Source organism: Notamacropus eugenii, chromosome 2, assembly GCF_028372415.1.
Source record: "Notamacropus eugenii isolate mMacEug1 chromosome 2, mMacEug1.pri_v2, whole genome shotgun sequence".
NCBI lineage: Eukaryota > Metazoa > Chordata > Mammalia > Diprotodontia > Macropodidae > Notamacropus > Notamacropus eugenii.
Window position 1 is genome coordinate 61,989,877 of NC_092873.1, and position 26,444 is coordinate 62,016,320.

The following is a 26,444-nucleotide window of genomic DNA, read 5'->3' on the forward strand; positions in this document are numbered from 1 at the left end:
CATTCGGTGAATAGGCTTCTTTATGTTACTCAAAGGATAGCCCTTTTAATTAAAAAAAAAAATGAAAAAAATCAAACTGGTAGGGGAAGACCCTCAGGGTTCCTTTGTAAATGAGACATACACCCCTCAGTGATTGTACTTAAACTCTGAAGAGCTCCTGTGGGAGTCAGGAAGGATCCCCTGCAAGATGTAGCTTCCGAGTGGAGCCCTGAAAGCAGTTCAGGCTTCCAAGAATCAGTGGAGGCCAGAAAGCCCTCCAGGCATGGGGGGTCTTGCATGAGAAGAAGCAGGCTATGGTGTACTGAGCACAGGACATACTCAGTGGTCAGTTTGATGGGAGTGATGGTGAGGAACCTGTGATCCACCTGGAGAGACAGTTTGGATGAGTCTGTGATGGTATGGCAGTACCAACCAGAGGAGTTTGAGTGAAAGCTCAGAGGTAATAGAGAGTGAGTGAAGAGCCTTGAGAGACACCAGTATTATAATATTAATTTTATAAATGAGGAAACAGAGGCTCAGAGGTTAAGTGGCCTGCCTAGGGTCACAATCAATAAAGGTCAGAGTCAGAATTTGAACCCAGGTCCTCCAAGTCTAAGCAGCTAGCCATTTGTGGCACTGTTACTTTATATCCTTGCATGATGAGCTTCAAAGTATTTCTTTGACAAAGACAAGAGTTTTCCTTTGTGTGTTTGAGGCAAGCGTGGTTCTGATCCTTGTCCTTTTTCATTTGGGATGTGATTGGGCAGAGGGGTGTGAACCAAGGAAGATGGAGGAGAGAGGAGAGAGCTCAGTGTGAACATGTTTATTGCACCAGCGAGACAGGAAAGAAAGGAGGTTAAGTTGATTGAAAATGGAGCCGGGGAGTGCGTGCACATATGCGTATATGGAGATATTTTAGTTCATCTCCAACAAAAGACTTTCAGCTGGAAAGGAGAAGAGGAATCCTGACAAGGGCTGCTGTCCCTGGTAAAGATGAAATCCAAGGATGGAAAAGTGGACATGAGGAGGTTCTGGAGTTTAGAGGACAGTGTGTGTGTGTGTGTGTGTGTGTGTGTGTGTGTGTGTGTGTGTGTGTGTGTGTGTGTGTGTGTGTGATATCACTGTGTATGCTGAGCTCTCCCAGATCACGTCTGAGATGGGAATGGGCAGGAACACTATGCCTCAGGGCCTAAAATCACAATGGAAGGTGAAAGGTTTGGAGAGTGCCCACCTGTTTACAATTTGCTCCTTGGGAGTCCTCACACTTTTCCGCTTTCAGTGGTGTTCACACAGCTTCCCACAAAATAAAAGTTCACTTAACGCAACATTTACTGAAGGCTAAGATGTTTAGTGTCACCAAATAAGGGAGCTGAAAGAAGATCCCAGAGACTAAAACAAAGCATTAAAAAGAAACAGAACAAGAGGAGACCCACAGAAGAAACAAAGGTAAAAATCTACATTTTTAATAGAAAAATGGTTTCTACACTGAGCAAATTTTAGAGAATCAGGGAATCACAAGGACCCTCAGTGACCATCCATTCTGATCCATTCATGAAAGGAACCCCTGTTCTTCCACACCTATCAGAAAGTCACCCAGCCTCTGCTTGAAGATCCAGTGACAGGAAGCTCTTTCAACACTGTAGCAGCAGAAATAAGACCGTCATTGAAATACTTGGGCTTGTTTCAGAAACCAAACTTTCTAAGTCCTTTGGAAACATGCCCAACATACAAATTATCCATGTATTAATTACAAAATGATTATCTCCACTCATTAGAGCAGGTCATAAATGGCCAAACCTCATCAGGGCATCCTATTTTGGAGGTTTTGGTCAACATTGCACATCTTAAGCAGCCTAGAAATAAATGAATTTAGCTCCCAACTATATTATACCTAATATTAAATGTACCTATATTCTCATCAGCACAAATATCCCTTTTCCCAATAAGATTGCAAAATGTTCCCCTAATTAGCAAAAAAAAATTACAAACAAACAGTGATTAATCCTGTGGCAGTCATGGCGCATGGGAGAATCCCCCTTACCTATCCATCTTTGCCCTGCTCTGTCTTCCACTCTTCCTCCCCACAATGTTGGCTTCCCCAGTAATAAGTCTGAGGGTCACTTTCCACAAGGCCTTTTGGCTTAAGCTCTGCCCCTTGATTTTTACTCAAGGAAATTTATGTTCAAAATATGATTTGAGGGAACATAATGTAATTCCTGGACCAGGCACCAAAATGACTAGCAGCATCTCTGTATCTAATATAACCCCATCATTGACTTTCTGATGTTTGAACCCTTTGGCATTTCATTTTTTTTCCCAAAATGTTGACAAATCCTGGCCCTTTGGCAAACAGGGTGGAGTGACTTGTCTAGGGTCATCCAGCTAGTGTCTGAGACAGGATTTGAACTCAGGTCTTGTTGAGTCTCCTACCATTTCAAGACTGAAACCCTAAATCCTTATTCTCTAGGTTTTTCTTTGATCCAACAAACCTTCAGCATTAAACAAACATTTATTCATCCTTCACTTCAGAGTCCTAACTCTGGTCCCCAAGGAACAGGAAAGCCCAAATGATAATGTAATCCCCATTGTAACGATATCCTTCAATTTCCTGATACTGGAATAAATAGTCTACCGCAGTGGATAAACAGTGCTGATCTTGGGAGGAAACTTTTGTGGAATGGACTTTTAGCAAAGTCTAACTCATTGATGACTAAATGTGCTGTGTATTAGAGAGGAAAAGGCTCATTAATCATTGGAACAGCTTTTTTTCCTCCCTTCAAACATCCATCAAAAAAGTATACATATATAAAAATATATGCATTTATTGCCCTCAGCAGACTGGATTCAGCTGCAGAACAGCTGGCTCAGACGGGAAGCAAGACGTTCTCCATCTGGTTGTTTAAAGTGATGCCCCGGCAGGCCTTGACAATCAACACTGGTTATGATTAGACTAAATGGATTAGGTTAAATTGAGAGATGTCGCCTTTGGGAAGAAAGTGTTTGGATTAGACCACGGAATTCACTGAAATCTGATGATATAATATGTAAAGACTCTGGCTTTTACCGGGCCATAAAAGGCCATGACTGCATCAAGAGTTACTTGGGAGGAGCCCACTTCAATTGGATGCAATTCAGTAAACATTTGTTAAGGGCCTACTATGTGTAGAGTACTCTCTGAGAGTAGCTCTTACTCTGTCTATAATTTGTGTGCATTTGTGTATATGTGTGTATATAAATGTATATGTACACACACATAGCTACATTCACAAAGAGAGTATACATGTGTATGTATACACGAATGAATAGTAACACCATATATCTACATATCTACACATACACACACGTGTATATATTATATATAATTATATATGCCACATAACTAGTTAGTGCCTGAGACCAGATTTGAACTCAGGAACACAACTCAGGAACACAAGTCTCTTCCTGACTTCAGGCCCAGCATTCTGTGCACTGTGTCACCTAGTTATCCGTATATATGTATATATATATACATATAAAAATATATAAATATATATATCTACCCACATATAAATATACTGTCTATATGTATTGTGTATATATCTATAGATATGGATGTGTATACACACATATACACACACACATATATACACATACACTGTATATAGAGAAAGAGAGAATGAGAGAGAAAGACGTTGGGTGGGAAGAGAAAGAGAGAAAGGGAGAGAAAGAGGAAGAGAGTTGCTTGTATGTTACTGCTCCACTAGAAGGTAAGGCCAGGGATCATTTTTTCTTCTCTTTGTATCCTCAGAGCTTAGCATGGTGCCTGATATATACTGAGCACTTACTAAATGCCAATTGACTTGATTTGACAGGAGAGACAAGGATAATGTAATACCTGCCCTCAAGTTAAGAGGACCAAAACAAGAATTATAAGGTGTGTTTACAAAGTTATAAAAAGTCATTTTAGGAAGGGGAGAAAACTAACCATTGGAAGAAATAGTGTATATGTGTGTGGTGCTGATGCATGGTCAGGAAAGGCCCCATGTAGAAGGGGACACCTGAGCTGTGCTTGGAAGGTAGCTAGAGATCCTAAGGGATGGAGGTGAGGAGAACATGCATTCCATATATGGGAGAAACACCTGTGCAAAGGCAGGATGTGATAGATGGAGATACAAGTAGAAGTAGCCAGTGGGCCAGTTTTACAAGAAGAAAGAGTGTGTGAAAAGGAACTAATATGACTGGAAAGGTAGGGGAAGGTAAATTGTGGAAGGGTTTAAAAACAAGGCTGAGAATTTTGGATTTTATCCCAATATCCACTGAAGTTTCTGAGTAGACATAGGAATAAACTTTGTTGGGAATTAGGTATTACAAGATATAGATAGAGGATAGTAAGGGGATTTAGGAGATTAACTAATCTAACCCCTTCATTTTCCAGAGAAGGAATGAGAAGAAATGAGAGTGACTTCCCAAAGATCAGTAGGGAGGAAAACTGGGGATTTGAACTGGGGTTCTCTGCCCTGTAGTCTAAGACTCTCTGCTACCACATCAGGAAATGAAAGGAAGAGGAAGATGGAGTTTGAATTCAGAAGGCTGGCTATATTTAAAATTTACATTTTAACAATGAATAGGTGGTTTGCTGTGTAGAGATTCAGTGATCCACTAGCCATCCAGACCCACAGCAAGCATGTGGCGGAGAAAGCTGTGTAGCCTAGACTTTCTGGGCTCTGTTATCTTGGCAAATGTTTGACAACAAAGCAGAGATCTCCAGTTCAATCTAAAGCCTGAGTAAAAATATAGAACCAAGAGGTAGAAGGTCTCTAAATCCCAAATCCCATGATTTTATTATTTCACTATATGAATAGGAAGGAGGGGAGGGTGAGCCATTAGCGACAGTGATGGATTTGGAATTAGACTGACTGAGAGTTCTATTTCTTCCGTGTAAGATCTAGGTGACCTTAAGCAGGTCCTCTAATTTCTGTTGGCTTCACTTTGCTCCACTATAAAATAAAGGGGCTGGACTTAGATGGTCTCAGAGACCCCTTCAAACTCTGAATTTGATGTTATGACAATGAACTCCTCAATTACCCTGGGCAAGACTCTTCACATCTCGGACCTTCAGTTTTCTGCACTGCAAAGAAAGGGAGTTGGAGCAGATGGTCTCTTCAGTCTCCAGATCTAGGATCAAAATCACTCAAATCCATCGAGTTGATGGTACCTGTCACGTCTCATCAATCACATATTGCATAAAACTGCATGGGATGCCATAAGCCCTCTTTTTTAAATGAAATCTGAGTAGAGTATGCACATTCCTCTGCTTTCTTGCCAAGGACTGGAAAGAGTCTAAACACACAGTAGAAGATTACGGATATGCTTGACATCCAGCAGAAAATCACCATCGTATTCTTAGAGAATGTCCAACTTAATCAAATGGTAGATGTCCAAGACGTAGGGAGAGAATTTGGCTTCCATAGCTCATGGAAACTGCCTACACCCACCCCCATCCTGCTGTCCAGAGAGCCTCAAATCAAGGAAAATAAACACACATTGAGAAAATGATGAACACAGCCCTGGATGGATGATTTTTCTATGGTTGTCAAAATCCATATTGACAGAAGATGGGGTGTATGAAAGGTCAAGGAGAAAGAGGGAAAGAAAAGTCTGTGGGGGACAGAATTATGGAAGGTTTGGAACAAAGATCTCATCATGAATAATGGATTTTTTAAATGGTTAACAGAAAAGATGGTCATCTGCAGCAGCTACGAATTCACATCATGGCATTCTTGGAACCCAAAGTGGATACTTCTTGGCTGACAAAGGCTAAGCATTCTTTAAGGCTGCCTGAAACATCCCCGCCACTGCCTTAAAGAGACACCCCTGTTTTATTATTGATGGGGATCTGTGACAGGCAAGAATCCTGGTCTAGAACTTTTTTTCATTGAAAAGCTAGAAAATATGCTTTCTGTCTTTGTCTCTGTGATTCTGTCTCTGTTTCTCTCCCTTTCTGTTTCTGCTTTTTTCTCTCACTCTCATTGCCTCTTTCTAGTTTTCTCTTTGTTTTTCATTCTGATTTGTTTTGGTCGCTCTCCCTCCATTTTTCTCTTTTTCTCCTTCTCCTTTTCCTTCTCCTCCTTCTCTGTCTCTCTGTCTGTCTGTCTCTCTCTCTCTCTCTGCCTCTGTCTGTCTCTGTCTCTGTCTTTCTACATTCCTATCTTGACACAGTAATTCTCAAAACATTTAACATTCCATGTGAATACATTTATCCTTCACAGATCTCTCACAGATAGTTTTTTGCACATCATCTCCTTAAAGTAGTGCAATCTCTGTGAGGGCAGGGTCAATATTTTTGCCTTTCTTTGTATCCTCAGTGCTTAGTACAAAGACTGGTGCATAGTAAGTGCTTAATAAATACTTGTTGACTTCCAGATTTAACTTGACAATAAATAATTGAAATATTTACCTCTTCTCACCCCCAAAATAAGATGAAATATTCATCTCCTTTGGCCTTTCTTCAAGGCATTGGTTATAAATGAAAATACCCAATGAGGCCTAGAGCTCAGGAGAGAAACTATGGCTGGAGAAACAGATCCGGGAGACAGTAGCATAGAAGTGCTTCCTCAAAGCCCTCCATCTGATGAGGTGACAACCTGTATGGAGAGAAGAGAAGAAGGTCTAGGGAGGACCTTTGTGAAGCACACACATTGGGATGGAGGGAGGTTTTATAAGGATGAAGAGCCAGCAAAGGAGACTGAGGAGAGGTCAGAGAGGTAGAAAGAGAGCTCAGAGAGAGAAAGGCAGGGAGGAGAGCAGATACCAGCGGAGGCAGACCATGGTCAGCAAAACCTTAAGCAACAGAAGGGGCATCAGAGAAGGTGAGGAGTGAGAAAAAGACCAATAGACTTGGCGATCAGGTTGTTGGTATTATTGGAAAAGCCAGTTCAATTTTCAGGAAATTTTGGGCTCCCTCCTTCTTTCATGCCTAGATGTGCTTCCTTGCTCCATTCTTCCCATTGCCCTCAGAGCTGCCCTGGGGTGGAGGGGCATGCCAAATAAATCTGTTTGATGCCCATTCCACTTGCCAGTTTGAAGACAACTCTCAACACTCCAAAATCTTCCAAAGCTCAAACGTGCTTGCTTCCTCCAACAAGTTTTGTGTGGCTCAATCTCAAGACTTTCCAGCATCTTGTTGCCCTTCTCTGGGCACTCAGTCCTTTGTTCATGTCCTCCTTCAAATGTGGCACTCAGAGTTGAATGCCTATGACAGATCACATCTGATAGGAGTAGCAGATCCCAGGGACTATAACCTCCCTACTCCTGGGGGCTCTACACCTAGGTCTTTTTTAAAAATTTATTACTTGTTGTATTTTTAACATTCTAACCTAAATAAGTAGATAAAACCAAAAACATTCCTAGAAAATAAACAAAAAAAATAATTGTACAGAAAACCATGAGACTCAGTTTGACCTTGGAGTCAAATTGACCTGGGTTCAAATCTTACCTCTAATAATTACTGGGTGGACGATTCTGAGTAAATCACTGTACTTCTCAGCCCTTTCTTCTCCCTACCATCCTCATTACCTTCCCCACCCCTCAAACCCCCTCACTGGTCAATCTCTAAAGCTGCAAGTTATGGGAAAGTGCTGACTTGCATCTATAGAGGGAGTTTTCATCCTGGAAGTTCCCAATAGTAATGAAATTTCCAATCCAGAACATCCCTCATCGCCATTAAGGAGGAAAAACACATAAAATAATAAATTCCAAGTCATCTACAGCTTCCTAAAAATCTATTAACTTTAACAGAACAATGCCAAAAATGTGCATTTGGATTGTGTGTCCTTTTCTGATTTCTTTTACTTCTGCTTATTTTTCTGCAGGCTGGAGGGCATGGTTCTTGCTTTTTAATACCGTCTGAGTCATGGTGCAAAACATTCTTCAGATGCTGCTTTTTTTTGTGTCCCTTCACCCAAGTCCCCGGATATTGCTTATCATTCTTTGCATTTCTTGCTTCTCATCATGCCCTACTTTATAATTCTAATCTGTTCTTCTACTGCAGATGGTCCAAGTCATCTCCAGTCAGCAGTTATCTGAGTTATTTCCAGTTTTTCTGCTAAAGTTGTTAGTGATGTCCAGCCTCCCTTTTGACCTTGTCCCCCCTTTCATCATTTCAGTTGGGCACCTCACTTCAAACTTTGCTGGAAAAAATGAGACTCTTTTTTCTGAACTTCCTGATCATTTCTCCTCCTCCTCATCTTGCATCCTTCTGATGTTACCCATCTCCTTGCCAAGACCGTCTCTTCTGTATATAACCTTCATTATATTCCCTCCAATATTCTCCAGCAGATAATAATACTAATCACAAGAGTTACTATTTATATAGTTCTTTGAAGGTTTGTGCATACTTTACAAATATCTCAGTTTATCCCCCAATGGTTGGTTGGTTGTTGTCCTTCATCTTTGAAGAGGACCAAAATGACATCACTATGATAAAGTGAAATTTCAGTGTGTCGGACTGTGGCTGCTCAGACCAATATGAGCTCAGAATGCACTACCACAGGTTGGGCACAGATAGTCCATGTGAATATTTGGGGTGGATATTATTATTATTATAATACGTATTTTAAAGATGATGAACCTGATGTAGAGATTAAGTGACATGTTCAGGGTCTCACAGCTAATAAGTATGTGAGGCTAAAATTGAACTCAGGAATTCCCTATTCTGAGTCCAGTCCTCTCTCTACTGAACCACTTCACTGCCAGATTGTACCCACCATCATGTCCATGATATACTGAATATTCAATCTCTCTTCCTACTGGTTCCTTCCCTTAAAAACACACTTGTCTTCCCCATTCATGAAAAAAAAGAAGACCCCTCAATAATCTTGTCATTTCCTCCAATTATCATATTAGGTGTCTCCTCTCCTCAGTGCCAGCCGTCGATGCCTCCATTTCCTCTCTTTTCACTTTCTTCTTAATTCTTTCCAGGTCAGTTTTCAGATCTCATCATTCAGCTAAAACTGCTCTCTCCAAGCTCTCGATAATCTCTTTGCTTTTTCTTAAAACAATGAATTGTGAGGGGTTGTTTTCTTATTCATTTAACCCTTTCTTTCATTGCATTGTTTAATCCATTCACATTTTGTGCTTAGAGAGTTAGGCTTATGTTTTCCTCCACTTGAATCTCAACCATTGCTTTTATCTATCTCTCTATCTCTCTATCTCTCTATCTCTCTCTCTCTCTATCTATCTATCTATCTATCTATGTCTGTCTGTCCATCTGTCCATCATTTATCTATCTTCTATCCATCCGTTTGTCTGTATATAGGCACACATATTTTTTCCTTCTTTTGTCAGCACTTTGTTTTTATGATCAATTTTCCTTAAACTACTTTGATTTAACCCTATTCTCACAGGCTCTTTCTCCAACCCACCATCCCTCCTTAGACTTGTTAGCCTTTTCCCTAGGTGGAGGGTTTTCTTTATATTATAGATTTATTTTTCCTTCTCTTATTTATTTAGCCATATATTTCTCTCCCTCTCTTGGCCCCTTCCCCCTTTAAACCACTTTAAATTGTTAGTCTAAAGTCTCTCCTCTTCTTATCCATCTCCACTTCTTTTGTGTGTTGTTTTTCCCCCTGCACATACCCTAAGTAGAATTTCATTGCTTTGTTCTTTTCATTAATCATCTTCCCTTCTTGTCTAGTCTGCACTTTTGTTATCTGCTTTGTGCTCTTTCTCCCTACTTATTCCTTTGCTAGTATACTTTGCTAATATACTTTGCTAATATATTCCTTACAGGGCTGGAACATCTTAAGGACCAGCTTTGGAGGCGCTTCTAACCAATGTCAGTAATTGCTTATTGATATTACTTCCCTGTGCCTCGTACGAATGTTATGCATAAGTAATTAACAAGTGGTTGTTGACTGAGTGAATAAGCCTGTTAGAGAAAAGCTGGGCACAAAACTTGTTGGTGCCCATGGGACTCTCCGAGATTCTTGGGCTGGTTCATCTCCTCACCCAGTATCCAATGCCACATTTGTCTGGCCTGAATCCTGACCCTGGCCTCCAATGCTTCCTACCCCTACCTCCTCTTAGGCTTGGGAGGGGGGAGAGATTCTGATTTTTTCCTGTTCCCATTTAGGATCACTTTTGATTCTCTCTATTTCCTTTTGCCTTTTTCCCAGTCGTTGGCCATTGGTTGCCTTCTGTTTCAGATCTCTCTGTACAATAGAACTCCCATGCTACTTTGCCTTTTCCCCTGCCTCTCCCCAAAGAAGGGACCAGATGTTGAGGATCACCATTGACCCTGCTCAATCATTCTCCTGGTCTATCCCTATATAGGCCAGGCCACTTGGCTGATTACTACAGGAAGTTAGTACAATTAGAACAGGAAGATGAAGCACTCCATTTTGGATGTAACATGTGTGAGGAACCCATTAGAAGCCCAGGGGAAAGCAACAGCAGAAAATATAGAATAGGACAGTTAGGAAGAAGTTAGTTCTGGATCTGTAGTCATGGGAGTCACCTGCACAGAGATGATAGTAAAGCCATGGGGATGAATGTAATCACCAAGAAAGACAGCATAGAAGGGGAAGAAATGAGGGTCCAGAATAAAAGCTTGGGGAGCTCTTAAATTTGAAATTCTAGAGAAGGAAGAGGTAGAAAAGGAGAGTGAGTGGTTCCAGAGGCAAGAGGGAACTATGGAAGTACATTTTCAAAGAAGGAAGAGGGGATGAGTGGACCAAGAAAGAGGGGGTGAGCCATAGTACAGGGGGCTGCTGAGCAGGGTCAGTGAGGATCAGGCCCTGCAAAGTTGTCAGACTGAGGGCTGGTGATCAACGAGGAATGACTTAGCCCTTCTCAGCACCACAATGATTCAAGGCGGTTCCAAAGGACCCATGATGGAAAATGCTGTCCATATCCAGAGAAAGAACTGATGGACTCTGAATACAGATTGAAGCATACTGTTTTCACTCTATTCTTTTCATGATTTTCCCTTTTGGTTTGCTTCTTTCATAACTATGACTAATATGGAAATGTTTTATATGATTGTACATACATAACCCATATCAAATTGCTTACTGTTTTAGGAATAAGAGAGGGGAAAGATAGAATAAAATTTAGAATGCAAAATTTTGTGAAACTGAATGCTAAAATTGTCTTCATGCATAACTGAAAAAATAGAGAAATGTAATATAACATAAAAATATAAAATTATAATTGGAAAAGATATAATACTATCAAAGAAATGATTTAGTGCCAGGAGGGGAAGGGAGATAGTTTCAACTGAAGGAAAATATGGAGGCCAGGCTGTAAGTGGTGAGGGCAGTGAGGACTCCTCTTCCTAGGAGTCTGACACCAAAGAAGACTTGAATGCTTGGTTGGGGATCAGAAGACCTGAGTCCAAATCCTGGCTCTACTACATACTGCCTTGGTGAATTTGGGCATGTTCTTTCTCCTCCCAGGCCTCAGTTTCTTCTTCTTTAAAATGAGAGGACTGACCTCTGAGATATTTTCCCATTCCCGACTGATGATCTTTTGATCCCAGGAGAGGACAAAAGGATGAAGGGAAGTTGCTGTTGCTTTTCTGGGGATGGAGAGACCTTTGTCCACTGAGGAGAAGGAGACCCTAGAGAAAATTTCTAAAGGGGGGGACCAGTGGTGGTGCCCCAGAAGGAAATGGTGGGGGATGGAGAGTCCTCTCCATCATGCTAGGTGGCATGGTGGCCCGTAGCCAGCCTCCCATAGGAGAGAAGATGTGAGGCCGGAATGCTATTGAGAGAAGTAGGTAGGGATGGGGCAGTAGGGGAGTTAAAAAGAACTGGTTTTAGACGAGGAAGGTTTTTTTTTTCTTTCACAAAACCCACTTCAGTGACTTCTGAGTCACAGTAATTCTTCACTTCAACATATGCATTTGCTTCTTATCTTTGAGTTCCTCCGATTACAGTCTGGCCATCAAGGGAAACCCTGCCTTTGAGGATCACACGACATTGGTCAGAAGGGACTGAAATACTTTTAGCTCTTCAGGAAATAAGAGACTTTTCAGTCAAGTCTGATAAAGGCCTTGGAGTCTGGACAGAGACAGAACTTACTTGGGTTCAAATCCCAGATCGACCACATACTGCCTCTGTGACCTTGGGCAAGTCCCTTGACCTCTCTGGGCCTCAGTTTCCTCCTTTGTAAAATGAGGGGGTTGGGCCAGATGGCCTCTGGGGTCCCTTCTTGCTCCAAGTCTGTGATCCTCTGTGAAGGATGAAATACACAGAATCCTTTGAGATTCAGACTGGCTCCTCATCAGGAAGGTGCTTGGGGCTAATAATTCTGGGTACTGAGAAAGAAAGTCTCCTCCCAGAGACATGAGAGGACCAAGGCCAGGGTTCAGTCTTTTGGTGCCTGTCCCCTTGAAAAGCAGGTAAGTCCCACCGATGAATCGGGCCTTCTGAAATGGAGAAACTGTGCAACCTTTGGGGGTCGCCTTGCCTGAGACTAGATGAAAGCAGGAAGGTACAAAGGCATTTAAAATAAACTTGAAAGAAGAGAAAGGGCACATTGAAAATACCTGTGGGCCTTTGGATTTCCTCTCGTCATTTTCTTACTCAGGTGGCAATTCAAATCTCCACCTTGCATGAGCCTCACTTGCAGCTAGATGCCACCATTAGAGCTTTTCAATAATGAAGTTCAGCAAGCATTTATTAAGCACCTACTATTTACTAGGCTATATGCTAGGCACTGAAGGATACAAATACAAGGCATATCGGGAGAGAAAACATGTGTAAAGTACTTTGGAAATCTTTAAGTTACCTAAATGATAGCTATTAAATAGTGCCTGCCCTCAAGAAGTTTTTGTTCTACTGAGAAGAACAAAGGCAAAGTTTCACCTGCATTCATGCTTATGCTCCTCCATCTATGTACTCAACATTGATTAGGCACCTGCTGTGTGCCAAGCACCGTGCCAGGTGCAGCAGACTAATACAAAATAAAATTGTTTTTGCCCTTGGGGAGCGAATTCTATCAGGGAATCAATTAATCAATGAATAAGCATTTCTGAAGGATCTACTACACTATGAGCTCTGGAGAAACAAAGATTAAACCTCAGACCACAGGAAGTTTACACACTACTTAGAGAGATTCTCATCCAGCAGATGAGATGTAAGCCTACACTTAACGTCTTGGGAGGAATCTATGGTCTCATCAGTGTGCGGACTCTTTACAGGTGTAGATTGCAGCCTATTCCATCATGCCTTTCTATGCAACTCCTGTCCAGGCCTTTCTGCAAACCTGCCATAGATGCTTTATCTCTGAAGCCCCCATTGCTGCTCTATCCGCTTCAAGAAAACTTTGAGTTTTTTGAACCAGAGCATCAGCATTTCTCCAGGGAGGAGGCAGTCATAGGCTCAGTGTCAGAGTCCAGTTGTGACATCCTTCAGTGACTCTTGGAAAATCAAGTGATAAACACAGAGATGGGGACTGAATGTCTCAAGTCCCTCTCCCTCTACCCCCTCCATACTTATACTATAGATATTGTGTCTGGGCCAGAGCTTTGTGGCCAGAGCCAGTCTGCTCCAGGCACCCCTGTCCTCCACCCTGGGTGGCTGGATCAACTCTATTCCATAATGTCTTTGGCAACTCTTGAACCCTGGACCCTGTCCCTCGGAAATGTGCTGAGCTAAATCTGACTTCAAAAAGAAGATTTGACCTCGTTTCTTAATTTGAAAGGTCTCTTTTAAGAAAAAAGACCAATCTCAGGGAAGGAGCCTATTTTGATTCATAGAATCATAGAGTCACAGAATTATAGGTTTGGAAGGGACCTTAGTGACCATCTAGAACCACCCATACTCAACAGGAATCCCCACTACAACCAACATGCCTTAAACCTTCCTTGTTCAGTCTCTGACCAAAGATCTCCGAGGACAGGAAATCAATGTCCCACCAAGGCTAGTCATTTCTGTATAACTCTAACTTTTACCTAAAGTTGAACCTAAATTGATGTGACTGTTCTGCACTGCTCTTGGTTCTCCCTTCCTGAACCAAACAGAGCAAGTCAGATATATCTTCCTTATGATAGCCCATCAGATATTTGAAGAAAGCAATCATATATCCAAGTCTTTTCTAGGCAAAACATTTCTTATTTCTTCAGTGAATTCTTCCATGGCATAGAATCAGGACTCTTCCTTCTGGTTCTCCCCAGATGGATGACCTCCAGCTGACTATAAAAGTCTTCCCATCCACCTCACATATTTCCATCAAGGAGACCTTTAATTCATGTAGAGCATTTTCATAAAGGTTTGATAGACATGGGATAGTAGGCACATAGATCAATAGTTGGTATCTCCTTGTCTGATGGATGATAAGATCATCTGTGATCTTTTCCAAATATCTTCCCACCTTTCCATAGCTTAAAATCTAATCCCTAAGTATTTTCAAAATGGTGATATCTGGAGCGTATATTTTGTCTGAGGTTGTGCAAGCTGGGTTTGAGTGCCTATAAAATGTATTAGTTAAACATTGTTGCTATTAAACTCCGAAGGAAAGTTGTGTGATTTCCAAAGAACCATTAACTGGCAGTGTTAGGATGTGTCTAATGAAGCACCAGAATCCTCATTCCAGTTGTTTTTGGAATAGAGAAACTTGCCTATTTTTTCTCTGTTTATTGTTCGTCTTAAAGTCTGAACAGAGCGGGTCAGAAAAACAGCTGCTAGATACAAAGTAACCGATTAGGTCTAGCCAAAGAAAGTATGTAACCACTAATTGGGTTTGCAGAGATGGCTAAGCCTTTTGTAAGGGTGCTCTTGGTTAGGGGCTCTGCAAGGAAAGCAACACAGTCTCATGGAAGGCAGCCTCCACATGTTACGAAGGGGACCTGCTGGCCATGGAGGTGACCAGTGAAGAACGAGGAAGTGGAGTCCTTCAATGCACTCTCCCACTAGTCAAAAGAGAATTCAAGCAGTGCCTATAGAAACACAGAAATTCCCCTTGCAGGGCTGAGGCAATGTCAGATATCAGAGAAGTCTCTCAGTTAGAGGGATTACAGAGGAAGCAGGGGAGAAGGACGACATCTCTGAGGATCATGCTTGAGTCCTTATTAGTGCAGCAAACAGCCTTGCTGGTCTCAGCAGCTGCAAGCCTGCGATTCAGAATAGTCTCTATGAAGGGAAAAGCTGGTGTGAGGGGGTGGGGATCAGGGGAAGTGGTGGAACAAAGCTCGTGAGTGCCTGGCATCTGCCTCCATAGATGGAACACATCACACAAACTTTGACCTTGCTTCTGTATTATCTCTTTCTAGCATCTTTGTCCTAGAATTCTCTGTGAAAAGAGTATCACAAATTTCCCATTTCCACAAATCAGGGCTGGTAGATGATGAGGAAGAGTCTTATCTCCATGGTGACTTAGACCGAAGGTCATATAAATATCTGTTGGTAGCAAAGCAGCACCCTTAATTTCTAGACAGATCGAGTCATGATCACTGGGTCCACAGGAGCATAGACTTGGGGTTGGAAGCACTCTAAAAGGGCATGTGGTTCACACCCATCATTTTGCTGATGGGGAAACTGAGTCTTGGAAGGGTTGAGTAATTTATAGCATTATAGGATCGTGGGGCCTTAAAAATAACTGAGTTCAAACCCTTCGTTTTACAGATGAGGAAATTGAGGCATAGGGACATCAAGTGACTTGGCCAAGATCTCACAGCAAGTTGACAGAGCTGGGATTCAGGATTTCAGATACCAAATTCAGAATTCTTTTCTCCTATGATGTTGTCTCTTCTGGTTACCCAATTCCCCCATTAACTACTATGTGACTTTGAGAAATTTACTCAACACCTCAAAGCCTTTTTTTCTTCAAAATGAGGAAAATTCTACTGGCCCTAGGTCCAGATTAGTTGTCTCATGATTTTACAAATAACTGAACCAGAAAGGAAGTCATCTTAGTGGTCCTTGGTCCATGCCATGATGGGATGGGTACAGGAAGGATACGGTCCTCATGGAATATCTCCTGGATCATTCCAACATTTGACAACAAGTCACAAAATGTTAGTGAGGAGGTCCTCATTGAGGTCCTGACTTCCTGCTCCCTGGGCTTCTCAGGACCCTGGGCCAGGGTGTCCTGCTCCCCTCAGGCTGCCAGCTTCCCACCCATCTCCCTTTAGAATGAGGCAGGGAAACCTGTAAATTCAATAAATAGCCCACAGAGTCATTGTGACCAAGAGTTTCCCAAGTATAGGGCCCATTCCTAGGTGCTGGAGAAACATAGGCAAAGTGATTTATTTCCTGCCCTCAGGGAGTTTCCATTCTCCAGAATTCTATGAAGGTAGCTTCATGTTCAGGCACATGCACATGGAGAGAAGAGAAGGGGGCAGTCGAGATCCTCCCAATATTCTTATGATGGAAGCTGCCCTCATCTTTCTCTGCCCTCCACGAATCTCCAATCTTTTCATTCTTTTTTATTGTATCCCATCTCCATTTTTTCCTGATAACTTTCATCTTCCTTTCCAACATTTGGTCCCTTTTTTCATTCCTTTCACCTTCTCCCCAATCACAAAGAAAATAGGATAAAATAGCAAAGACCAACAGTGTTTGCTCAAGAAAAATAATAAAAAAAAAACACAATAATAACAGTCTTGGCTCCTGCTTTTGACCCAAATATGAGGACGAGTCTGTATTGGTTTACTTCAGTTCAGAAATTCATGAAGCCATCAAGATTTAAGAAAAAAAATCATTTCTTTTCATCCTCGGAGTGTGTGACATGGGCTTGGCAACTGTACAGACATGGCTGGACAGGCCTTATCTGGGAATGACTCAAAGTGACAGACACACAAAGGAGACCCCTCCTTCCCAGCAGCTGCCTAATCCCCAGACAAGTATGGGAACCATTCCTATTCTAGTGAGCAAGAGCACAGGTGGGAGGCAGGGGGTGCTTGTAACTTGAAATACCATGGGACATATAAGGTGGGAGGTGAAGGCAAGGGGTGTGTGTGCCAGGGGCTGGGGCTGTCAGGCTCTTTCTCTCTTTATAGGATTGTTTGATTGCAGCCTTTCAATTCTATTCCAGTCTTTGGGTGATTCTGTGTGGGCCAGAATTTGGGTTAGAACAGGACAGCTTCCAAGGAATTCAAATGGCAAAGTCATTCAGAGGTCAACGGAGGGAGAGAGGGAGAGGGAGAGACAGAGGAACAGAGACAGAGAGAGAGACAAGGAGAGAAAAGAGAGTTGGAGATAAAGGAAGAGAGTGACAGAGGAAAGAGAGGGGTAGAGAGGGAGAGGGGGGAGAGAGGCAGAGAGAGGGAGGGAAAGACAGAGAAAGGAAAACAGGGAGGCAGAGACAGAGAGAGGGGGGAAGGAGGGGAAGATAGAGTGAAGGAAAAAAGAGAGGAGAGAAGAGGAGGAGAGGGGAATGGACAGGCATAGATTTCAGTGTGTCCTCATAGAATGATTGGCCAGGAGAGGTCTTGAATAAGTTATCAGAAAGGCATATGGGAAAGGAGGCCAGCTAATTGGGTACCAAGAACAAAAGTGTAGCTGATGAACAGCCTTACCATTGCTCTGTTGGTAATAAGGAGATGTGAAGGGCCCCAGAATCCCCATTGGGAATTGGAGCCCCTCTTGTGGAGGATGTACTGGGCAAGATGTGTATGTTCATCCTTCGTTGCCAAAGAAGACCATGCCATCAGAGAAATGATGACATGCCTTGCACTTGACTTTGTTTTGAGTGAGGGAGGGCTGTGCAGGTCACCAGCCTCACCTCTCCTCCAGAGCCATCTGGATCCAGTGACCAGATACTCATCAGGATGACTGGAGATGATCCAGGCTGAGGCAATTAGGATTATGTGACTTGCCCAAGGTCACCCAGCTAGTGAGAGTCAAGTGTCTGAGGTGGGATTTGAACTCAGGTCCTCCTGACTCCTGCACTGGTGCTCTATCCACTGCACCACCTAGCTACCCCTACTGGGCAAGGTGCAGCAGACAGGAGGAGAAGGCATGGTTGTTGGAAGCTGTCTTCTCAGCTTTAATATAGGGGGGAAAAGCTCTAAATAACAATAATCTCATAATATCTGTAGCCATTATCTCGGTATACCCAGAAGCCCCAGACAATGCCTCACTTATTTCAAGCATATTAATCAATCAATTGACAAGCATTTATTAAGCATTTACTGTGTGCTGGGTACTGGGCTAGATGCTGAGGGGTACAGAGGACAAAATGCCTCCAAGAGCTTACACTACTGGGGGAGATACGTTTCCTGATAAGTAAATGCAGGATATATGCAAAATCAATACTTCAATTCTCCCCTGCCTTGGGTCATTAAAAAGAAAAGCTTCTTGGGTATCCTATGAACAGAGCCTTGAATGGCAGGAAAGTTGGAGCTGAGGACATTGAGCCAGTCACAGTGGAGGAACCTATGTCTTGTGGAGGGAGCAGTAAATAGGCCAGTTTGGATGAAATACCGATCACAGGAGGGGAAGGAGTGTGGAACTGGCCTGGATAAAGGGGCTGGCTATCTTTGTACTGTGCTAGGACAATTGTCCAATAAAATAAAAGGATATGGGCATGATTCTGGACTTTGCTATAATGGGATTTAATCTGTTATACCTTAATAAATAATAGAATGTCAGAGGTAAAAGGGCATTTGAGATCCTGGATCTAAGAGGTCTCTTAAAAGTCGTCTGAGCCCCTCATTTTACAGAGAAGGAAAAATAAGTTTCAGAGCAAGAATTTGAACCCAGGATCTCTAACTACTTGTCTTTTTATTCACATCCAGTATGTGGCGGAGGTGGCCTAACCCTAACCCTAACTAATCTGACCCAGATCCTAACTCCAAGTTTGGTTCCATCTACTCTACCATTCTGGGCCCCGTCAGGTTAGATATCAGAAGCTTCTCTGTGAATTGGCTTCTGCCACAGAGCCAGGGGAGAGCGGGACGATGCAGAGAAGTCTGGTCTCAAATTCATATCCTAGATTCTAGAAGGATGGGAGAAAGCACAAGTGGTCCATGACATTGTCTCTAGATCTGTCCTTAAGAAGAGATTAGGCTGTGACTTGGCTTGAAAGTTAAGCAAGGAGTAAACTAAGGCCTGATATCAGGAAACACCACAACCCAAACAAAACCCCCTTCTGGATACTTGGAGCATCCTCAAATGGAATGGGATGCCTGGAGAGGCCATGGCCCCCCTGTCCTTCACTGAATGTCTTTCCAGAAAGGCTGAATGATCCCCAACCCAGTGAGGATTCTTGCTGCTAATGAGGCAGGAATTGATATTCTCCAAGGACCCCTCCCCTCTTTATGATGTTCTCTGTGGGAATGCAAGGCAGACTGGAGCTGAGGCATGAGCAGTGCAGTCTGCAGCACTTCCCTTTTCCCCCTGAGCTTTACTTTCCTCATCTGTAAAATGGGAAGGGAGATCTCTCATGTCAACTTTAACATCAATGTTCTCTCTATGAATAGGTTAAAGGAGGAGAGGAATTACCAAGGAGAGAGGGAAAGTGCCCAGAAAGGGGAAGAGAAACTGGGGCCCCCAGAAGGGAAGAGGAGAGGCTGTAGGACCCATGTCTACTTCACAGTCAGGCCCTGGGCATGCCTGCAGATGCAATAATTCATTTCGAATGTAAACATTCCTCCTGCCTCTTTCTCATTTTAAACAAAGGTCAGCTATGGCAGATTCCAACTGAGGAGGCTTCAAAGACACAGAATGCTACCGATCCTTATCTTTTTATCTTTCTTTACTGCAGATAGATGATTTTTTAAAAAATCCTTGATGTTTAAAGGATGATTAAAGGCAGCCCCAAAGAGCCTCTGCTCTCATTTAGAAAAGGAAACGCCTTCTGGACTGGTATGTACAAAAACATTCTCCTTCCTTCCTCACCCCTCCTGTAATTTGAAAAGAATGCACTGGGCCACATTCCTCAAGTCTGGACAAGGTAGGCGCTGCCTGACCAGAGGGCTGGACTGTTCATCAGCAGCACTAGCGAAAGCCTCTCCCAACCCAAGAGGTCCTGGAGGCATCTCCCGCATTTCGGTGGAATGGCCGGATGAGGGAGCAACAGAATCGAACTCAGTCCTAGTTTGCAAACATTTCCTGAGGCTGCTCTATGAAACCTCAGGTGCTGTGGACACATAGGAGAAATGGAGACTTCCCGGGCCATTCTGTTCTATGTACAGAGATCAGTGAATACCAAATCACTGTGGAGGTGGGGGGGGGAGGGGGAGGGGGAAATTGGGGGGGGGGGGGCTTCAACTCCCTCCTCTGACTTCTCCTCCTTTCAGCATTTGAAAGGGAGCTGGACTAGAAGGTTCAATGGAGAGAGCACAGTCGTTGAAATCAGGAAAATATGAGTTCCAATTCTTCAAATTAAGCTACTGGATTGGGCTAAATGATTCTCCAGTTCTAGATCTATGACTCCATGAAGGCGGTGTGGTGTAATGGATAGAGAGACTGCCTCAGAGTCAGAGCCAAGACCCAGCGTCAAGTCCTGATGCTGAGGCCGACTAGCAGGGTGACTGTGGGCAGCAGACCTAACCTCTGGGTGCCCAAGTCAGCTCTCTAATGCCCTCAGCTGCTGCAGAGCAGGTGCTGATCTGCATTGTCTCTAGAGGGAGCTTCCTTGCCAGGATCAGCTCAAGCCCTCCCTTTGTCTTTTAAATCCTTTACAATCTAGCTCTAACCTACCTTTATGGATTTTTAAGACATGACTCCCTTTCACAAACTCTTTGGTCCAGCGGAACCAGCTCAATGCTTTCTTCCCACATGGCATTCCATCTCCAGTTTCCAAGGCTTTGAAAAAAAAAAGAAAAAAATCAAAGCTTCATTGAGCTTATTTTTAGAACTGCTAGTTGTGTGATCTGGGTAAGTCACTTCACTCTGTTGGCCTCAGTTTTCTCATCTGTAAAATGAGTTGGAGAAGGAAATGGTAGACCACACCAGCATCTATTCCAAGAGAGTCAGACACAGCTGAACAGCAAAAGCCTCATTATATTTGTTGTTAGTATTTTATCTCAAGAAATGCACTCTCTGATGAGAAAGGATCCTTGGAGTGGAGATGAAGTCCAGACTCTCTGGACACTAGCAGAACAGGGGCTGTTTCTTGGAAATCCAAGGAATGACGAGCCATTGGGACTGAAATCACCTGATGATGCACTGTCTGCCAGGTCCCAAAGAGAGAGGAATCAGAAAGGGCCCCAAGCAGGAGCCATGGAAGAAAAGCATCGATAGAACAACACAAATGGACAAGGTGGAAAGGAGTGGCTATCATGACTATGTCAGGGAATGTTCACATTGAAGAGTTCTCTGATCCATTAAGGTAATTAATGGGTACCACCCCTCCCCCCATGATTTCCAAAGGGCTCCCCTTATAATATGCATGTACCTAATTATCTTCCTGTCATGTCTCCCAACGGAATGGGAGCTGTTTGAGAGAGGGGAAGACCTTGATTTGGTTTCCTTTGTATGGGCAGTGGTTAGAACAGTGCCTGGCACATAATAAGCAAGAGCTTGTAATAAATACAACTATTTGTTATGTATGAGGAACATTTGTTATATATGAGGATAGATCACCGAGTGTGTGAAGAGAAAAAAAAAGTGTATCTGCCTAGAAAGAGAGCCTGGGGTCAGCTTGTGAAGGACAGGGGAGTGAATAATATGGTGGTAGATGGTGAAAGACCAGCTTCCATCCCCTAAGGTTTGAGCACTGTGACTTTGGGGCTAGTCTATTCACTGATATTCTAGTATTTAAGGCATGAGATTCTTGCTGACCTTATGGATCAATGAGTTTTCCTTCACCTTGTCATTTTGATATTTTCATACCAAGTGCCTTCTCTCACATAAGGAAGATGTTAGCCCAGTTTCATCTTTATGTTTAAGATGGAAAAATGCATTCTTTCCCAGTGAAACAAACCCATTTCTTGTGGCTTATTTTTGGACCAGAGCAACTAAAAATGGATTCCGATGATGTGGAGTCCACATGGGACAGGCTGGCACCCACCAGGGTGAAATCCTTACTGTACTTTTTTGGAATTACAAATTTCCAACAGTTGCTTATTCTAGGAAACTCATGATTAATAGAATCTCATGATTAATAATATATTACTGCATATGTATAATCTGACTTAAAAGAAAAAAAAAAGTCTTGGGGACCAGAGCAGGAAGATTCTTTCAAGTCTTGAAGGAGTCCATGTAGTACAGTGGAAAGAACACTGAGTCAGAGGTTCTGGGTTCTAATCTTACCTCTTATGCTGACTACTTGTGTAATCTTGGGTAATTTACTCAGTCTCTTTAGAGCTCATCTTTAGATAAGTTGGATTTGATGAACTTTGGGACCCCTTTCTCTGTGATCCTACAATGGTCTCATAGCTAAGATATTCTAAACCTGTGTGCATTTTCTACATAGACTAAGTTATCAGCAGTGTTCACCCAAGAACAGCATGGGAAGAGACTGGCTTCTATTCAGAAGGCAAGAAGCATTTATTAAGTCTATATACCCGGTGCTGTGAAAAGAGCTGGGGATACAAATACGAAGAAAAGAAAGATAGACCCTGCCCTCATGGAGCTTATATTTTAATAAGGCAGAGGGAGAGAGAACACACCAAAGTTAGCTGATAAGATGGAGGGGATAGGAAGGCACCCACATGTGGGGCATGGGGTTGAAGTCTACAATCTCAGAAACAGAGCCAGGTAGGGAATAAAAGCCCAGAGTGGAGACCTTAGGAAGAACTCACCAAATGAGAAGGGGGCTGGCATGGTAAAGGGATGTTTGAGGATGAGGAGGTGTATGAATATTCCAAGGTTCTAGGAGCTGAAGGAAGGCCCAGTTGTCCTAACCTACAAAAATACTCCACTTAACACCTGTACAAACAGGCAACAAGATCAGTAGGGAGTGGCTGGCAAACAAATCATACTTAGAAACATAGTGTTATGGTTGATCAGTCATTTTCTGTCATGCTTCACTCTTCATGACCCCATTTCTTGGCAAAGTTATTGGAGTGGTTTGCCATTTTCTTCTTCAGCTCATTTTACAGATAAGGAAACTAAGGCAAACAGGGTGAAGTGACTTGCCCATGTTCACATAACTAATAGGTATCTGAGCCCATATTTGAACTCTTTAAGATGAGTCTTGCTGACTCCAGGCCCAGCCCTCTATCCACTGAGTCCCCTAACTGCCTGGAGGCATAGTAGGATGATGTAGAAAAGGCATGACACGTTAGTAATTCTCACTAAGGTTACAAATAGTATTCCAAAGAAGAGTCCCCCTTGCCTGCACATCACTGGAAGTGAGCACCTCTACTTTCCCATTTCTTCCCCTACAGGATATTCGTGTCCTGTGTCATATCCTTCCATTTCACAGAATGAACCTAGAGGAACCTGTGGAAAAGGTGACATCTTCTCCACTCCCATGCCCTTCTTGTGAGTAGGGTTCTCACCATTCTTGGTACTTGTATCCCTAGCTACTAGTACAGTGAATATCACATAGTTGGTGCTTAATTAGAGGTTGCTGAATGATTGATTAAAAGGTTAGGGCAGCATCAGATGATATTTCAACAAGTTGGTAATGATGTTGACCTGCTCTTGGGATATCTGAGCATTTCAACCAGTGTATCAAAGGGCCAGCATTGATGGTGACTTGCTATTTGGCGAATTGGAGGGGGAATCAGTCAGTCCAGTAAATACACATTTATTAAGTACCTATTGACATTTAATACACTGCAGTAGATTGGGAACTTCTTGAGGGCAGGAACTGGGGATATAAAGAAAGGTAAGCTTCCAAGGGGCCCTCAAAATCCTCAAGCAACTTATAATCTACTGGGGAAGAAGATATGAGAGCATCTATGTACAGAGGAACTACAGACAGAAAAAAAATGGAAATAACCCACAGGGGGAAAGCACTGGAGCTAAGAAGGATTGGGGAAGGCTTCCTGCTGGACGTGGGATTTTAGCTGGACTTGAAAGAAGTCAGGGAAATCAGGAGGGGAGGTGAGGAGAGGGAGCATCCCAGGCCTGGGGGACAGTCAGAGAGATTGTCTGGAACTGGAAGATGGGGATTCTTGTTTAAGAAACAGCTTGAGGACCCGTGTCACTAGATCAAAGAGTACATGGCAGGGAGCAAGGTGTAAGAAGCCTGGAAAGATGTGTGTGTGTGTGTGTGTGTGTGTGTGTGTGTGGGTGTGGGTGTGGGTGTGCGCTCTTGAGCATGCTGTTGTTTGTATGTGTATGGGGTGAAGGTAGTTTACCAAGGACTGTGAATGCTGAACAGAGTAATGGGGACTATCAGTCTTGGGCAAGAAATGTCGGGTGTTTCTTGGAGGGCACCCACAGGCACAGTGAAGCCAAGAAACTTGAGAGAAAGCCCCAGGAACCCTTGAAAATCTCCTTGGATGATTTTATGATGATTAATGAATGATTTAACCCTTCTCAACATTGCAATGATCCAAGAAAATTCCAAAGAACTTATGAAGAATGCTCTCCACCTCCAGAGAAAGACCTGATGGAGTCCGAGTAGAAGACTGAAGCAAACTTTTTAAGCTTTCTTCATTATTCTTGTTTTTTGGTCCGAGTTTTCTTTTGCAACATGGCTAAAATGGAAACGTTTTGCATGACTGAACACGTATAATCCATGTCAAATTGTTTGCCTTCTTAAGAAGAGGGAAAGGAAGGGAGGGAAAGAGAGAATTTGGAATTCAACCTTAAACAAAACTGTTTAAAATTTTTGCCCATATGTAATTGAGAAAAAATAAAAATTAAATGTGAAAAAAAGAGAATCTTCCTTGCTCCCTGCCAACCCTGCTTCTGGGGTTGGGGAAGGTAAATTCCATGATGGCTCTATCAACATCCTCAGTTTCTTTGCTGTTTCTCAGGTCTGAATCCTAGTGCTAAAACTAGAAGGATCCTCAGAGGTCATCTTTTCATTTTACAGAAGAGAAAATAGAAGCTTAGCCCAGTGAAGTGATTTTCCCAAAGTTACATAGGTAGCAAGTGACAGAGGTCAGATTTGAACCCAGGACTCCAAGGTCCTCCATCTACTAGGACACACTGCTGTTCTCTGTCCAATGTATATAACACTGACTGTCCTAAGGTTCCTCATGAACTTAAAATTTGAAGTCCATGACTTGGGATCAGGCTGTCTCTTTGATCAGTGACCCACGGTAGGAGAGGTTCCCAGTGCAGTGGCACTCATTCTTGCTCAGACTTCATTCAGACAGAACCAGTAACAGATTTCACCCCTGGAGAATCTCTTGGCTACAGAATCGGCTGATGTTTCTCACTTCAGACCTCACAAAGCTCTCCCAAGTTGTCATCCCCCAAGAAAGGCCCATGTCATTGACTGAGGTGAGGCTGGACCTTGGACTCCTGTCCCTCTGAACTCCAGCATATCCTCCCCTTCACTAAGGCAAGCTCATTGCTTGGCCAAGCCACCATGGGAACATCCCAATGTGAAACTGAAGAAAGCTTTGGGGCCTCCATCCACATAGGGCACTCCAAGGCCATATTTCCTTCCCCTTCAGCAAGACGGCTCCTTCAGCCCTGCTGAGGTTTGCTTCTACAAACAAGGACCTGAACTCTCCTGGACAGAATTTCCCTCGGTCTCTAAAGAATGTATTCCCTTTCTCCCTGTTGTTTGCTTTTTCTCCTCCAATAACACCGATCCAAAGGGAACGGGACAGTGGGAGACCATGACTAACCCATTGCTCCGGTGAATGACTCCTGAGGGTCCGCTACAATTTCACCCCCATTCATGAAGTGGAAACAATCTTTCTGTCAGCTGCTACCAATAAACTATTTCTGATGTGTATCCAGCCATGGGTCCCTACAGCCAGAGTGGGCTCGTGCTGGGAGAAAACAGCTCAGGAGAAATGGGGGATGGGTCCATATTCTCCAGGTCCATGGAAAGACTTGTCTTTCTTGGTTGGTTTAGTTCCTTAAGCAGATAAATATGTGCCAAATGACCATAATTAGTTCAGGGGAAGGGAGCCTCAGCTGCCCAAAGGAGATGATTAATTGCTAATATTTACAGGGTGCTTTAATGGTAGAAAAGTATTTTTGGCAGAAAATCCCATCTGAGGCTGCAAGTTACACACAACTGATCTCATTATCCCCATTTTACAGATGAAGAAATTGAGTTTCAGGGAGGTTTAATTACTAGTTAAGTGTTGGAGGCAGGATTTAACCTAAGAAATTCCTGACCCAAAGGTCAGTATTCTAAAAACAGTGAGATGGAGTGGAAGAGTCTTTGACTTTGGAATCAGGAGGAACTGTTCCTCTTAATGAGCTTCCTAAGCCATATCAGGCTTTGTAATTCAATCCTTTTCAAGTAGTCAGTTCAACAAAATCTTGTCACTTAGCATCTGAATCTCAATTTCCTTTCTCTAAAATGGGTCTGAGAAAAGCAGTTATGATTTGGTGGATAAGGACCTGGGCCATGAATCAGGGAGATCTGGGTTCAAGTCCTGCCTCAACACATACTGACTGAATGTGTGCCTCATCCAGCTGCACTTCCCCCCACCCCCACTCCCATCC

General features: G+C 43.0%; 1 long non-coding RNA gene across 1 annotated transcript; it reads right to left on the reverse strand.

Annotated features, from left to right (window-relative positions):
- Positions 1 to 1,426: 1,426 nt before the first annotated feature.
- Positions 1,427 to 20,707, reverse strand: LOC140523495 (uncharacterized). Its single transcript, XR_011973416.1, has 2 exons — positions 20,607 to 20,707; positions 1,427 to 1,616 (listed from the first exon to the last, which is right to left on the reverse strand). It is a non-coding gene; the product is annotated as an uncharacterized lncRNA (long non-coding RNA).
- Between the last annotated feature and the right edge of the window lie 5,737 nt (positions 20,708 to 26,444).